We start from the raw sequence: 14668 nt of genomic DNA, 5'->3' as shown, positions 1-14668 counted from the left end.
CTGCTGTGTGGGCTACATGGATGCATGTTCGGATGTTCAGATCCATCCATCACATGGATGCTATCAGAGATGGGCCATGGTACGACTTTCAGCAGAGGGGAGTACTGGACAACTGTACCACCCATTTTTATCATTGAATATGCCCACATTTTTCTCATGAAATATTAATGATTTTCCGAAAAGATACTATATATATATATATATATATATATATATATATATATACACACACACACACACACACTAATCTAGCTGAATGACACGTGAAAAGTAAGTCAAAAGTTGAAAATTTGTCAAGCGACAAGGGATAATTAGTCGGCGAAGAAATCGCCGCAGAAGGAGAAAAACAAGGAGAGCTGACACGTGAGATAATTGCCTGTGATGTTTGAAGGTGGTCCAACAAGTCATATACATGATCTACCAAATTGTAGGCTTAGATTCCGAGATCTGTTGAAGTGGTGGCTATTCATGGTACTAAGGCTGGTGTGGAGCGGTGCATCAGGACCATTTTCAAATATGAAACGTCTCTTCTCTCGTCTATCAACCTGTGTACACGTGAAGTCTAATTTCTTAAGTTTTAAGCAAGCTTTTTTTGAGTTTAATGGAACATATGTAGAAAGTGAAGGCATCTTCTAGAGTAATTTTTTAGTGATGGATTCCTTATGCAGTGGAAGAGAGAGAAGCATGCTTTGCCTTCTCTAATATCTCTTGTTTAGAAAAGAAAAACTTTCTTTGTTGTCCCGTGTGCGTTTGCCGAATACGGTAAATCCTTGTCTATCTCTCCGTGTGCACAATAATTTGCATTGACTGTATGGTGTTTTTACACAATAATTAATATCAAAGCGCCAAAGGTTGAAAAGCCTCTTAGCACAAAATCGATGTCAACTTTTGTCTTTTATGTGTTTCATATGATTAGATTGAAATTTACTAGATTCGAGCCTTTGAAGTTCGAGGGATATAATTACATATTGTAGAAATTGAAGATGAACATGGATTGGTGAAGGAAGGCTATGCAATTGCGATCAAAAGAAAAGAAAATAAGCTTGAAGAGATTAAAGATGAGACTTTTGAAAATAAAAATTAATTAGTTGGAAAACTTATTGGATGATGCAAGGTTTATAAAGTGTTTTTTTTCTTGGTTATGCAGATGGAACAAATCGATATATATTGTAAGATCCTACTGCCCATAAGTTATTGATCAGCTTAAATATCATTTTTAATAAAGATTTAATGTAAACTGACAAGGAACTATCAAGCTTAGACTTACGAGAGATAATTGAATTAGAATCTTCGAATGGTATTCGAAATCAACCCATTGACTTAGAAGATTTACAAATTGACGATATCGTTGAAGATGAAGTTGATACAGAGCGAGTAGATGATCGGATGCCAGATGTTAAAACTCAAAGTGATTATAATCGACTAAAAAAACTACAAAACCTTTCTGTTTGGCTGAAGGATTATATAACAAAAGAGCCAAGTCTTGTTAATTCATACAGAGAGGCATTTGAATTTATGAATGCTAGTAAGTGGAAACCATCTATGGAAAAAGAGATAGAAGATCTACATAAAAGCATGACTTTTTTTTTTTTTAATTGCCTAAACAGTAGAAGGTTATTAGTTGCAGATGGATTTATAAGGTCAAGAAAGATACTACTGCAAATGTTGAAATATGGAAAGCCCAATTAGTGGTAAAAACGTATAGTAAAAAATTAGGTATTGATTTTAATGAGATCATCTTTTCAATTATCTAATTTGTATTATATTTACTGTGTTGAGTATGGCAGCAACCCTTGACTTAGATCTTGAGTAGTTTGATGTAAAAATTACCATTTTGCATGAGAATCTTGGTAAAGAAATTTATATGATTCAAACCAAATATTTTATTGAAGAAAACAAGAATAACCTCTTATCAGTTAAATTTACTTTATAGTTTAAAGAAGGATCTAAGGTGTTGTTACAAGAAGTTTGATTTTTTAGTTTGAGAAGATATGTGAGATAAATAATCATACCTATATTCATAGCTATAGTGTCGTTAAAAAGGATGTCTTAAATCTTACTGTCCGAGGTTCTCGACTAGTCGAAGGTCCCTTCGACTGGTCGAAGCCCTCCTTCGACTAGTCGAGGGTTACGCAGACGGTGCGCAGTTTATGCGCGGACTGCATAAATTTGAGGTGGTTTCTAGGGAGGTGCGTAAGTGGGGTTTCCTCATTTATAAATAAGAGTCCCTGGGACAATTCTTAGGTATGTTAAGGCTTTCTAAAGTATTCTAAAGGGTTTCTAAAAGGGTTCTAGGGTTATCAAAGGGTGTAGCAAGGGTGAGATTCGAGGTTGTTCAAATCAGGTAAGTCCTTTCTCTTTGTAATTTATGCTTTCATAGTGAAATTCTGTCATTTTGTGCCATAGTTTTTTCCCGAAAGGGTTTTTCATGTTAAATCTTTGTATTCTCTTGTGATTGTTTAATGCTCTTGGATTGTCATCCTAGATCTAGATTTGTGTGATACCGCAACACAAATCCCAACAAGTGGTATTAGAGCAATCGTTGCGACACAGATCTGAATCTGAGGGATAAGGAATAATGGTAAGCATTAGGTATAGTATTGAAAAGTACTCAGAGAAAATTAACTGAGTGATGGAAGATCAAGATGATCAGTTCCTTAATCAAGTAAGGCGAAGACGGTGCTCTTGAGGAGGAAAGTCTACTATGACTGATGATGATTGCAATACTCTTGATAAGAAGACCTTATCCTCGATCCGTTTATGTCTCACGGATGAGATTTTCTATATTTTCATGAGAGAAAAAACTGCAGCTAAGTTATGAGCGAAGTTAGAGGATGTCTATGTGAAAAAATTCTCCGAAAATCGCCTACACTTGATGCTTCAGTGGTATAACTTCAAGATTGCAGAGGGTTGAGATCTGTAGGCTCACATCAGCAACTTTAATAAATTGGTTTGTAAATTGCTGGATATGGAGGAAGTGATGAAAGATGAGGAATAAACATGTATATTGCTGAATTCTCTTCTAGCATCATATGAATCATTCAAGGACACTATGTGCACCACAAATAAAACTATGAGTGTCGACATCGTTATCTCAACCCTTCAAGGAAAGGCCATAAGAAAGTTAAATGGCGACATGGGGACATCTTCTGATGCACTATTTACGAGGGTCAGGAATTCTAAACAAGGTACAGGATCTTCATGCTCTAGATTCAAATCCAATGGCAGGAGTAAAGAAAAGGTAAAGTATTGAAACTGTGGGATGGAAGGACACATGAAGATGATTGTGAAAATCCTAAATCGAAGAGAGAAGAATCTGAGGCTTCGTATAGGGAGGCCAACACTACCACGTTAGATGGATCAAGTGGATGTGATGGTGATGTCTTGTCTGTGTCTACGATCAGATGTCTATACAATAATCGTAGGGGCGAGTGGATTCTAGACATAGGGGCATCCTTTCACATGACTCTTCATCAGAATTGGTTCACTAGCTATAGAGAGCGCAATGGTGGACAGGTATTTATGGAAAAGACAGTGCCTGTAATGTTGTGGCTGTTGGTACGGTGCGTATCAAGATGTTTGATGGGATAGAGCATACCCTGACTGATGTAAGGCACGTTCTTGACATGAAAAAGAATCTTATTTCTCTTGATGTACTTGAGGCAATAGGCTACAAGTTCACAAGTATTGATGGTGCTCTTAAAGTATCTAAGGGGACACAGGTAATTATGAAAGCGCAGCGACTTAATAACATGTATAGGTTGATCAGGAGCACTTCAAAAGGTGGAACTGCAGTGGCTATAGTGGATTCCACCTCTGCATGTGTGTGGCTTGCTGGGCATGGCCACATGAGCGAGCAGGGCAGGAAGGTTATGACGCGTAGACAGAGATATGGAGTAGGTGAAGTAGCCATCTGTGAGAAGAATCACACAGCATAATCACAGGATATCGGCGAGGTACATTGACGACTCCAATATCTCATATGCTCTCATTATAGCGAGGAGGATCCGTCTACTATTTAGATGTCATTAAGTGAGCCTGGTGCTGAGAAGTGAAAGGTAACTATAGACGATTTGATGAACTCGTTGTACTAGATCGACACATGGGAGCTGGTGGAGCTTCTAATGGAACCGAATGTGGTTAGATGCAGGTGGATCTTTAAGGGAATTTGGTATAGATACAGAGAGAGGTTGGTAGTGAAGGGTTATGTCAGAGAAAAGGGAGTGACTTCTTAGAAATATTCACGCCAGCAGTATAACAGGTGTCTATTAGATTCGTATTGCCACTGGTTAGTCAATGCGATCTCGAGCTAGAAAGGATGGATGTGGAGTCTGAACTTCAGTAAGGAAAATTGGAAGAACAGATCTACATGAAGCAACCAGAGGGCTTCAAAGTTTAAAAAGGCTAAGAAAAAAGTTTGTAGGAGGTCGTTGTATGACCTATCTCCAAGGCAATGGTTTATAATTTAATTCCTTCATGTTGAGTTAGGTATTGTATGTTGATGATATGTAGATTTTCAATCATGATTTGTTTGAAATCAATGTACTAAAGACTCGGTTAAGTGGGACAGTCAAGATGAAGGATAGGAGAGCTGCAAAGAAGGTTCTCGGTGGTGATATTCATAGAGATTGGAAGAGGAGCAGGTTTTGGTAATTACAGGCAGAATACCTTGAGTAGTTATGTGATGACCAAGTAAAGACGGTGAGCATTCCCTACATGGCTTACTTTAAGTTTTTCTCAGGACATATCCCAAAAAAAATGAGGAAAAGCAAGATATGTCTCATCAGCCTTATTCGAATGCGGTTGACAGTGCATGCCATGGTCTGTATTAGACCGATTGTTTCATAGGCTATCGTGTTGTGAGAAAATACCCTGGCTAGCAACATTCGATGGTAGTGAGATGGTTACTTCGATACATTCAAGGTACAGAAGACTACGTCTTGCTTTTGAGAAGACAGGAGCAAAGGTGGTTGTGCATGTGGATTCAGATTCGAAAGACATGCTCACCAAGGTCGGTCCTACAGAAAAGTTCAAGTTTTGTGTAACTTCTCTAGGCTTGGCGATGGTGTAAAAGAAGGACGGAGTGTGCACGAGAAGCTATGATGTGATGCAGAGATAAGAGAAGAGGTCAAAAAGCTACACGGTTGAAGATTGAAGGCATAGTGGAGATTGTTGTTAAAAAGGATGTCTTAAATCTTGCTGTCGAGGTCTTCGACCAGTCGAGAGACTGCCTCAACTAGTAGAAGGTCCTTTCGACTAGTCGAGGGTTACGCAGACGGTGCGCGGTTTATACGCGGACTGCATAAATTTGAGGTGGTTTCTAGGGAGGTGCGTAAGTGGGGTTTTCCCATCTATAAATAGGAGTCCCTAAGGCTTTCTAAAGTATTCTAAAGGGTTTCTAAAAAGGTTCTAGGCTTATCAAAGGGTGTAGAAAGGGTGAGATTCGAGGTTGTTCGAATCGAGTAACTCCTTTCTCTTTGTAATTTGTGCTTTTATAGTGGAATTCTATTGCTTTATGCTGTGGTTTTTTCCCAAAAGGAATTTTCACATTAAATCTTTATGTTCTCTTGTGATTGTTTGGTGCTCTTGGATTGCCATCCTAGATCTAGATCTATGTGATTCCATAGTACAAATCCCAACATATAGTAATGGTGGCTTCATTATCTTGTTACCATATGTGGATAATATGTTGGTTGTAAATACTAGTAAGATATTATTATAGCATTAAAAGCTTATTTAGCTAGGAAATTTGATATAAATGATTTTGGTGCCGTTAAACAGATTCTTAGGATGACTAAATTTAAAACTAGAAGGAATAAGAAATTCTAGTTATGTTGAAAAGTTCTAACCATTCAATATACATAATTTTAATATAGTTAGTATTTTATTTCCCACCCTTATAAGTTATCTTTAAATCAATGTCCTAACACAAAATTCAAATGTAGATATGTCTCAAGTACCATATTAATCGGCAGTAGGAAACGATCTATTTGTCGTATTATGCATTTGACTAAACATTTCACAAGTAATGCAAGAAGTTAAAAAATACATTGTGAACTTAGGGAGAGATGATCAGACTGCTATGTAGTGAATCCTTCATTACTTGAAGGGTACTTCTGAGTTAGTTATTTGCTATAGTGGCCAAAATTTGGAGTTGGTTGGGTTTATGGATATAAATTATATAAGAGATCATGCTAAAAGAAGATCTATTACACTTTATATTCTCTCTTTATTGCTAATGCAATTAATTGGATATTGGGATTGTAGTTCTTGTGGGGAAAATTGAAATGGTCCCTCACATAGGAAGAGTGACCGTTATCTGCAGTGACATCCCTCCGAGTTGGGATGACCAAGGTCCAAGTTGAAGGACCATCAACAGGGAACGAGTAGTTCCTTCAGCTTAGAGACGAGCTATAGAGCTAAGCCGTTAGAGGGTGGAGCTCGATAAGAGAGGATTCGCACTGCCAGGAATGTCTACAACACAAGCAAGGAACCTATGGGGAAGAAACTCAGGTTCTGAGCCCCGTCCCCAGCATTCCAAGTTGATTAGGTTGATCACTGCCAGAGAGGCAGTATGAGAAATTAGAAGCGAGTCTCGCCTCGAATCTGAAAGAGAAAGATTCGGCCTTATCTCAGCTAAAGATCACTTCGACATATTTAGGCTCGGTCGAAGATCACTTTGAAAGATTCGAGCTCAGCTAAAGATCACTTTAAAAGATTCGTGCTTGACTGAATATCACTTCGGGAAATCTAGGATAGGAATCCCATTAGAATAACACTCTCTAGCGTAGCATGTTAAGAGATGGAGGTACAGAACCTCCTCCAGGACACTATATATACAACCACTCTAAATAAGAAAAGTGGGAGAAAAAGGTGACATCTAAACCCTAATCTACACATTTCAGATCATTATCTATAATTTTGACTTAGGCATCGAAGGGTCCACAGCCGGCCACTGGCACCCCCACTGCTCATATCTTCTCTAGCTTTTGCAGGTCTATTGGAGGGCGCAGTTCTACATTGATCTCATTTGTTAGCTAGAAATTGACAACAATAGATTGACGTCAACTGTAAGAATTTGTTAAAGTCGTGTTCTCACCATCTTTACCTATAATTATTTCTAATCTTCCCTCCAATGACAAGGAGAATAGGGAAGGCCCCAGCCACAACTGAGTCCTCCCACTAGGCCCTATCTGGGGAGGACCAGGCTTCATGGTCTCCTCCCTAGTTCCAACCGCCCTCGTAGGCCATGATCACAAATCATGGAATCAGGGAGGCCGACTTGGAGTCCTATCCTATCCCATTGGAAAATATATCAATAAAACCAAATCTAAACTTCCATTGTCCTAATTCTAAATGAAGGAGAACTATGATAATTGGCAAGGATTCCATCACCAAACCATGCCTAGGAGACGATGGCAAACAATAGGATTTACCAATCCCATAATCTCAAAGCAGGAGAATTGTGAAGATTAGGAAGGATTCCATCACCCTACCATGCCCAAGGAACGATAGTGAATAACAAGACTTACTAATTTCATAATCTTAAATCAGAAAAAGAAGATATTCAAAGCTATTGAAGATCTATTGTACTTTGAGTCAATAAACCATTAAAAACTGAAAGTATTCCTTAAATATCAAAATAGAATCCATGGAGTTCAACATAAACATGAATCAAAGCAATAGAAACATCCCATCATGCTACAAGCTTCACCTCTTAGCCTGAGCTAAGAGGTTTAGCTAACTATAGACATGATTGGGCCAAAGTCTCTTAAGAAAAACATGAAAACAACCAAGGAAGAAGAAAAAAAACTCATGACGATGATTTCTCTACCCTTTTGCTCCACTCTTTAAACCCTAGAAGATGTCTAAGAACATCCTAGGGAGTCCTATTTATAGTTGTGGAACTCCAACTTTCGCACCTAATTGGGAAACTCTAGAAATTATCTCAAATTTATGCAATTTACTAAAATAGACTTCACTCCATGCAGTTTCCCAAAATAGACTTCACTTTGCGCAATTTTAAAAAATGACCCAGAGTTTCAGAATATGCTTTTTCATGATGATTTCAGGATTCATTTTCTTCACTTCAAATCTTTGATTCTCTTAATTCCTCACTTGGTTTTCTTAGATCTTTGACATGTGAATTCTTCAATCTTGGTCTGCTAAGATCCATCCCTTTCCTTGGTGATTCTTAAGCATCAAATCTATGCTTTTAACACCCTTTTCAATCTAAACTCTTATATTCACCTTGTAACATAAACATGAGTAAAATAGAACATTAAACATTATCATGTTCATAAAACTAAGATATAAATGGTGGATAATATGTAATATTTGACCCTCAATAGATCTCAATCCGGTAATTCCCAATTACACGAGCAATGGTTGGGCTACCAGGATCTTTGTATTTCTGTGGCACATCTTGCTTCAGGATGACACTCACTTTTTCTGTTAAAATGATTTTTTTAATATTTTGCCGTCTTTTGGTCATACATAAGTCTTTCAGAAATTTAACATATGAAGGTATTTGTTTAACGGCATCCAGTAAAGGAATATTGACCTATGCTTGTTTTAGTACCTCTTGAATGTCCTGAGAGTTAAAGAGAGGTTTTAGTGCAATCAACTATTGGGGGAATGGTGCAATCGTCTTGCCTTAAAGTTCTGGTTCTAATTCTTATGGAGCAATGCTAGGTCTATCAGTTTCATGTATTTATAGGTCCTTAGACTTTTTAGCGCTTACCAAAATAGATTTTTCAGTTGTTTTTCCACTCCTAAGGGTGGTGATAGACTTAGCTTGCTCCATTTGATTTGAAGATCTTGGATCACTTATTTCGTATTGCAGTTTAGGATTGGGGAAAGGTTGAGCAGGAAGCATCACCTTCTCTATAACCATAACATGTGAATCCACCTTTTGTATAAATTTTATAAGTTCTTGTAATGCTTGGGTAAGCTCCTGAGTTTGTGTGGAATTTTGAACCGGTTCCTCTTAAGGTTTCCCTTGATTAGGAGTTTGATTAGGGAATCCTTGAGGAGTAACAGTTTATCCATTCCTCAAACTGAAATTTAGATGATTTCTCTAACTAGGATTGTATGTATTGGAGATGGGTGCATTGAAAGGCCTTTGGTAATTATTCATGGCATTATATTGCTCATTCAGTACCTCTTGAAAAGTAGGTATTGTTGGGCAAGTTTCAGTTGTGTGAATATTGCAAGCACAAATATTGCAAACAGTTTCCTTAGCCTTATCCTTCTTTAGTTCCATAGCCTCAAATTTCCTTATGAGATTAGCTACTTTAACACTGATATCATCATCCTCTTTCAGAAGGTATATTTGTAACACTCTACACTCTTGGTACACGGGTGTTACTATTTGAAGTTGTAGCTAAGGGTACCAACACTCGACTAATAAATTAAACTGATGCAGGATGAGACTTCCGGTCGACATTGAGGCCATCCATCAGGGTCTTTAGGAGTCAAAACACACCCTACATCAATTAAGAAGGTGAGGTTATCTGAACACTGCAAATTAAAACCACTATATCAAAGGATACTGATACAATACACTTGTTATCAACACTTGGGGATTACATAGTGACCAAAGAGGCACTCAAAGCCCCTCAAATCCTCGTTTAGCCATCAAAACAAAGTCTCAGACCCATTCGACCATTGGGTTACGACGTATGGGCCAAGTGGAGTCCCGAAGGGCATTATATGGCCCACCTGGGCCTCACTATCGGCCCAAAACTGGGCCTGGACCCCTACATGGGGATCCCAAGATGAATGGACGGAATAGATTTGTCACAAACATTATGGTGGACCCCACACGGAGTGCATGTGCCCCCCATGCGTTCCTACATGACGTGCACTAGGACAATGGACTCAGTCAAACGAGCTTTGACTGAGCTCCTTCCAAAAATGAGAGGAATGACGGAATTCTCCCGCCAACGTGCATTTCAAAACTGACGAATTTCACCTCCCAAAGTGGCCCACCCTGGACACTTTCCAGGTGATCCAAACTGTTCACTTTGCTTGTGGGCCCCGCCTTAACATAATGATATAGGCTTTTAAACCCACGTAAAGGGACGAAGGAGATAGGTTGCAACCATCCAATGGGTTGCATGTGGTAGATATCCACTAGGTGGGACCCATATGGGATAGTATGGGTGGCCCATGATCGTCCTGATTAGTCTATACCAACCATCCATCGCCCTAAGGGAACCATGCTCTCTCTTTTCCGAAAATGGCTGGGCAAGACCTGCATATGGGAAAGCAAAGAGGAGACTTTCTTCTCTAGGAAAGCATATGCTAGCATGATCTCAGCCATCCCCTAGCCACGTGGAGGAATCCCAACCATCCTTTGTAAAGAAAAAAAGAGATTTTGGAGAGAAGTTGCTCCATCTCACAGAAGAATGGTGAGAATCTGAATATCTCATGAGATATTCCCAAACTAACATTTGAGGCCTAAAAAGTGGATCCCACATTGATCAGAGATCTCATTTGGTTCGTCCAAACGAACCAGATCTCTGGAATATACTACATCTGGGGAGTTGCCATTAGTGGCTCCCTCATCTTCTTCATTAAAACATCCAAACCCAACCACGAGATGGGCCCCACCAGATCAGAAAAGTTACTTTTCTGATGGGCTTGGGGGTCAGCTATCCATCCTAACACGCAGATGTGGCCCATTCAGGGCCACCTCTTGATCTTAACCATTGTAAAGTGGACCGTCCTTTCCCAACCGTTAAAGCCTCCTCTCCCTTTTGCTATAAAAATGGGCACTGCGGCCTCAAAATTTGTTCCAGCAAGGGAAAAGGAGAGAGAGAGAGAGAGAGAGAGAGAGAGAGAGAAGGAGAGAGGAGAGGAGTGAGTTGAGTACGGGTCAGCCCGACTCGCCCTGCTCTCAGCTCAACTCGGTCAAGTTGGTGGCTACCCCATCGAGTTCTAGACCAGGTATCAGGCTATCATCCCCATTTTTCTCTCACAGCATGATGGGTAGTATACGATCTAAAAATTGGGCTAAACAATGGTTGTAGTTTGGGTCGAAACCATGCCAATCCATGGCTGCATTTTGTGCTGAAACAAGGCCAAAATTATAGCTCTGTTTCAAGTCGAGAGTAAGCCAAATAATGGCCAAGTTCTAGGTCAAAACTGTGGTAGAAACGGGCCTTGTTTAGTGTTGGGTTTCGAAGCTTAGACAGGTTAAGAAATGGCCGTGTATGGGGTCCAAAATCAGGCCAAACAGGGGCAGTATTGTTAGAAGAAAATAGACCTAGATACGGCTCTGTGTTGGGGCGGGATCAGGCCAAATGATGGCTGAATTTTGGGCCAAGATTGTGGCCAAAAGCAGGCTCTTAAACGAGTTTTGTATTAAGCTGAAATGGCCAGCAAGTAGGCCATGGTTTGAACAAAAAATCGGGGCATTATTCTAGCCTTCACCATGGCTGTGCAACGGGTTGAAACCTACCTTTCCATCTGCGTAAGTGGACCCAAAAACCAAACCTCAAGCAGAACTTGGTGCGGGCTGTGTATATGCTAAAAGCAGCCATCAGTTAGGCTATACTGAGAGCCGGTGTAGGGCTCTTAAAGTGGGCCCTGGACCAAGCTAGAAACCAGCCCAGAACTGGGCCAGAAATCAGCCCAGAGTTGGGCTGGTAACAGCAAGAAAATAGGTGGGCCACACCATAAATAATAGTGTGTTGCACCCTGTTTGAAATAGGTGGGCCACACCATAAATAACAGTGGACCGCACCCTGTTTGAAATAGGTGGGCCACACCATGTATAACAGTTGGCCGTACCTTGTTTGAAATAGGTGGGCCACACCATAAATAATAGTGGGCCGCACCCTGTTTGAAATAGGTGGGCCACACTATAAATAATAGCTTACAGTAATTTAAGTTGATCTATTTATCCTGCCTTCTACCTACATTCATGTTATTTCATCTGGCCTTTTTCATGCCTTTAAAATTAATTATCCTACCTTTCATATTTACATATTTTCTGGGAATTATCCTATCAATTGATTTAGTTAATATCATCACAATTATTGGCCCTTTTGGGATTATGACATGATGTCAAATACAAGTGATTTCTCTGAATTTATGTGGGGCCATGGATACAAGCCTTGCCCTTGCCCTATCAAATTTATTGAGTTGGCCCTGCCACTCGTCTTTATATTTGAGTTAGCCCTGCCACTCGTTTCTATATTTGAGTTGGCCCTAACACTCGTCTCTATATTTGAGTTGGCTCTGCCACTCGTCTCTTTAATTGAGTTGGCTCTTCCACTCTCCTTATTATTTAGTTGACCTTTGTCACTCTTCTCTTGTTATGTTAATCATTGCCACTTTTGTTGAGTTGACCATTGTCACTCTTCTCTTTATTATGTTGGCCCCGTGTTGTCTATCTTTAAGGATTGGGCATGTGCCTTGATATTCCAAAACCTCCATAATTCAGTTTACATTCTTTATAAGTGCAAGTGATATGTTAAGAGGTATCACAACTAGTAATTCAGATATCCTATCATGGACATAATGCGTTACGGGTAGTGGCCCTCTTAGTCGGCACATAATTCCATGGGTTGGTTGGTGTGGTGCACAATTAATGTATGTAAATCGGCATACATATTACATCAACTTTTCAGGATTGGATGTCGCAAATAGTCACTCCATGAACACATCGTGTTACGTAAATCCCCCAACCGCGTGTTGTGTTGCCTCGAGATGTTTGTGTAAATTCATGTTAGCGTTGATCATGCCGCCGAAGATCCGTAGTTATGGGATGCGGGTCGAGTTGGATTTTCTATAAATTGTATTCCACGTTGTGATGATCACTACGTATGATGAGCTGCACACACTATGCTAGGTATGCATCTTATGTAGTTTGTTGCGTATATTGATATCTCATATATTAATGAAGTGCGAGACATATCAGTACCCTTACTTAACTTTTATGAATCTCTTGAATTATTGTTAATCTTAAAGGGTAACCTTCACTATGAGTAGGGCATTGACCCTCTCCCAACCATATAGATAATGTAGGTGACAAACAGATGGAAGAACCAGAGGATCACCAACCCGAGAAAGAACATGATGAATAAAATAGTGAATGGGAATTAGTTTTATTTACATTTCCACTATTAATGGAATTTATGTTATGCTCCCATTGTGAGAGCCTTTGACAATTTATTTATTTTCTTTTTAGAATAAGAAAGGCAGTTAATTTCATTCTTATGGCTGGTTTCCATCACAAGTATAAATGAATGTGATATCGATGGGAGAAAATCTCAAGGCAAGTCCTCAAAACATTCTCACTTTACATTATTAACAACTGGTTTCCTCGAGCATGAGTATAAACTCTGGCCGTGAAAATTCGGGATGTTACACCCCTTCACTTTGAAAGGGAAGGGTAGACATAAAGAATTTAAGAGCTTGCAGGCTTTAGAGTAAGCCGAGACTATGGAAGCTACCATCAGACAAATACTAGTGGTACAAGACTTCCTCGAAGTATTTCAAGAAATACTAGGCTACCTCCTAAGCGGGCGGTAGATTTTTGCATCGATCTTAAACCAGGGACCACCCCTATATCACTTCTCCCGTTTCGCATGCCCCCTTGTGAGATGGAGGAGCTGAGGATTCAGATCGATGAGCTGCCGGCTTAGGGGTTCATCCACCCCAGCATTTCTCTTTGGGGAGTGCCAGTTCTTTTTGTCAAAAAGAAGGACGGGTCAATGCGGCACTGTATAAACTACAGAAGACTGAACGATGTGACGATCAAGAACAGATATCCCCTAGCGCATCTCGACGATCTATTTGATCAGCTGAAGGATGCCAAGTATTTCACCAAGATAGATCTGCACTTGAGATACCATCAGTTGAGAATTGGGGATGAGGATATCTCAAAGACGGCTTTTAGGACTCGCTATGGGCACTATGAGTTCTTGGTGATGTTGTTTGGCCTCACAAATGCTCCGGCAGTTTTCTTGGACCTGATGATAGGGTTTCATGTCTTAGATTAGTTCATGATCATATTTATCGATGATATTTTGGTTTACTTGAAAAGTCGAGAAGAGCACGAGTAGCACTTGCGCACAATACTGAATACTCTGAAGGAGAATCAGCTGTATGCCAAGCTAAGTAAATGTGAATTCTGGGAAGAGGAAGTGAAATTTCTAGGGCACGTGGTGATAGCGGAAGGAATAGCGATGGATCCAGCTAAGGTGGAAGTAGTATCTAAGCGGGAGCAGCTCGCTACAGTTATTGATGTTCGAATTTTTCTAAGCATGGCGGGGTACTACAGGCGATTTATTAAGGAATTCTCTAGGATTGTGTGACTACTCACCCAACTGACGAAGAAGAACAACTGGTTTATGTGGGATGAGAACATGAAAGCAGCTTTCCAAGAACTAAAAATGAGGCTGACTTCCACACCAGTACTCACCCTTCCACAAGAAGGAGAGACGTTCGTGGTGTACAGTGACGATTCTAAGTGGGGACTGGGGTGCGTATTGATGTAAAATGATAAAGTGATCGCTTACGCTTCGAAGCAGTTGAAGAAACACGAAGAGAACTACCCGACTCAAAAACTGGAGTTGGCAGCAGTAGTCTTCACCCTGAAGATATGGAGACACTACCTCTACGGAGAGGAATTTCAGTTATTCTGCGATCACAA

This window comes from Magnolia sinica, chromosome 2 (genome assembly GCF_029962835.1).
Source record: "Magnolia sinica isolate HGM2019 chromosome 2, MsV1, whole genome shotgun sequence".
Taxonomy (NCBI): domain Eukaryota; kingdom Viridiplantae; phylum Streptophyta; class Magnoliopsida; order Magnoliales; family Magnoliaceae; genus Magnolia; species Magnolia sinica.
The sequence above is the reverse complement of the archived record's forward strand: the minus strand, read 5'-3'. Positions refer to the sequence as shown.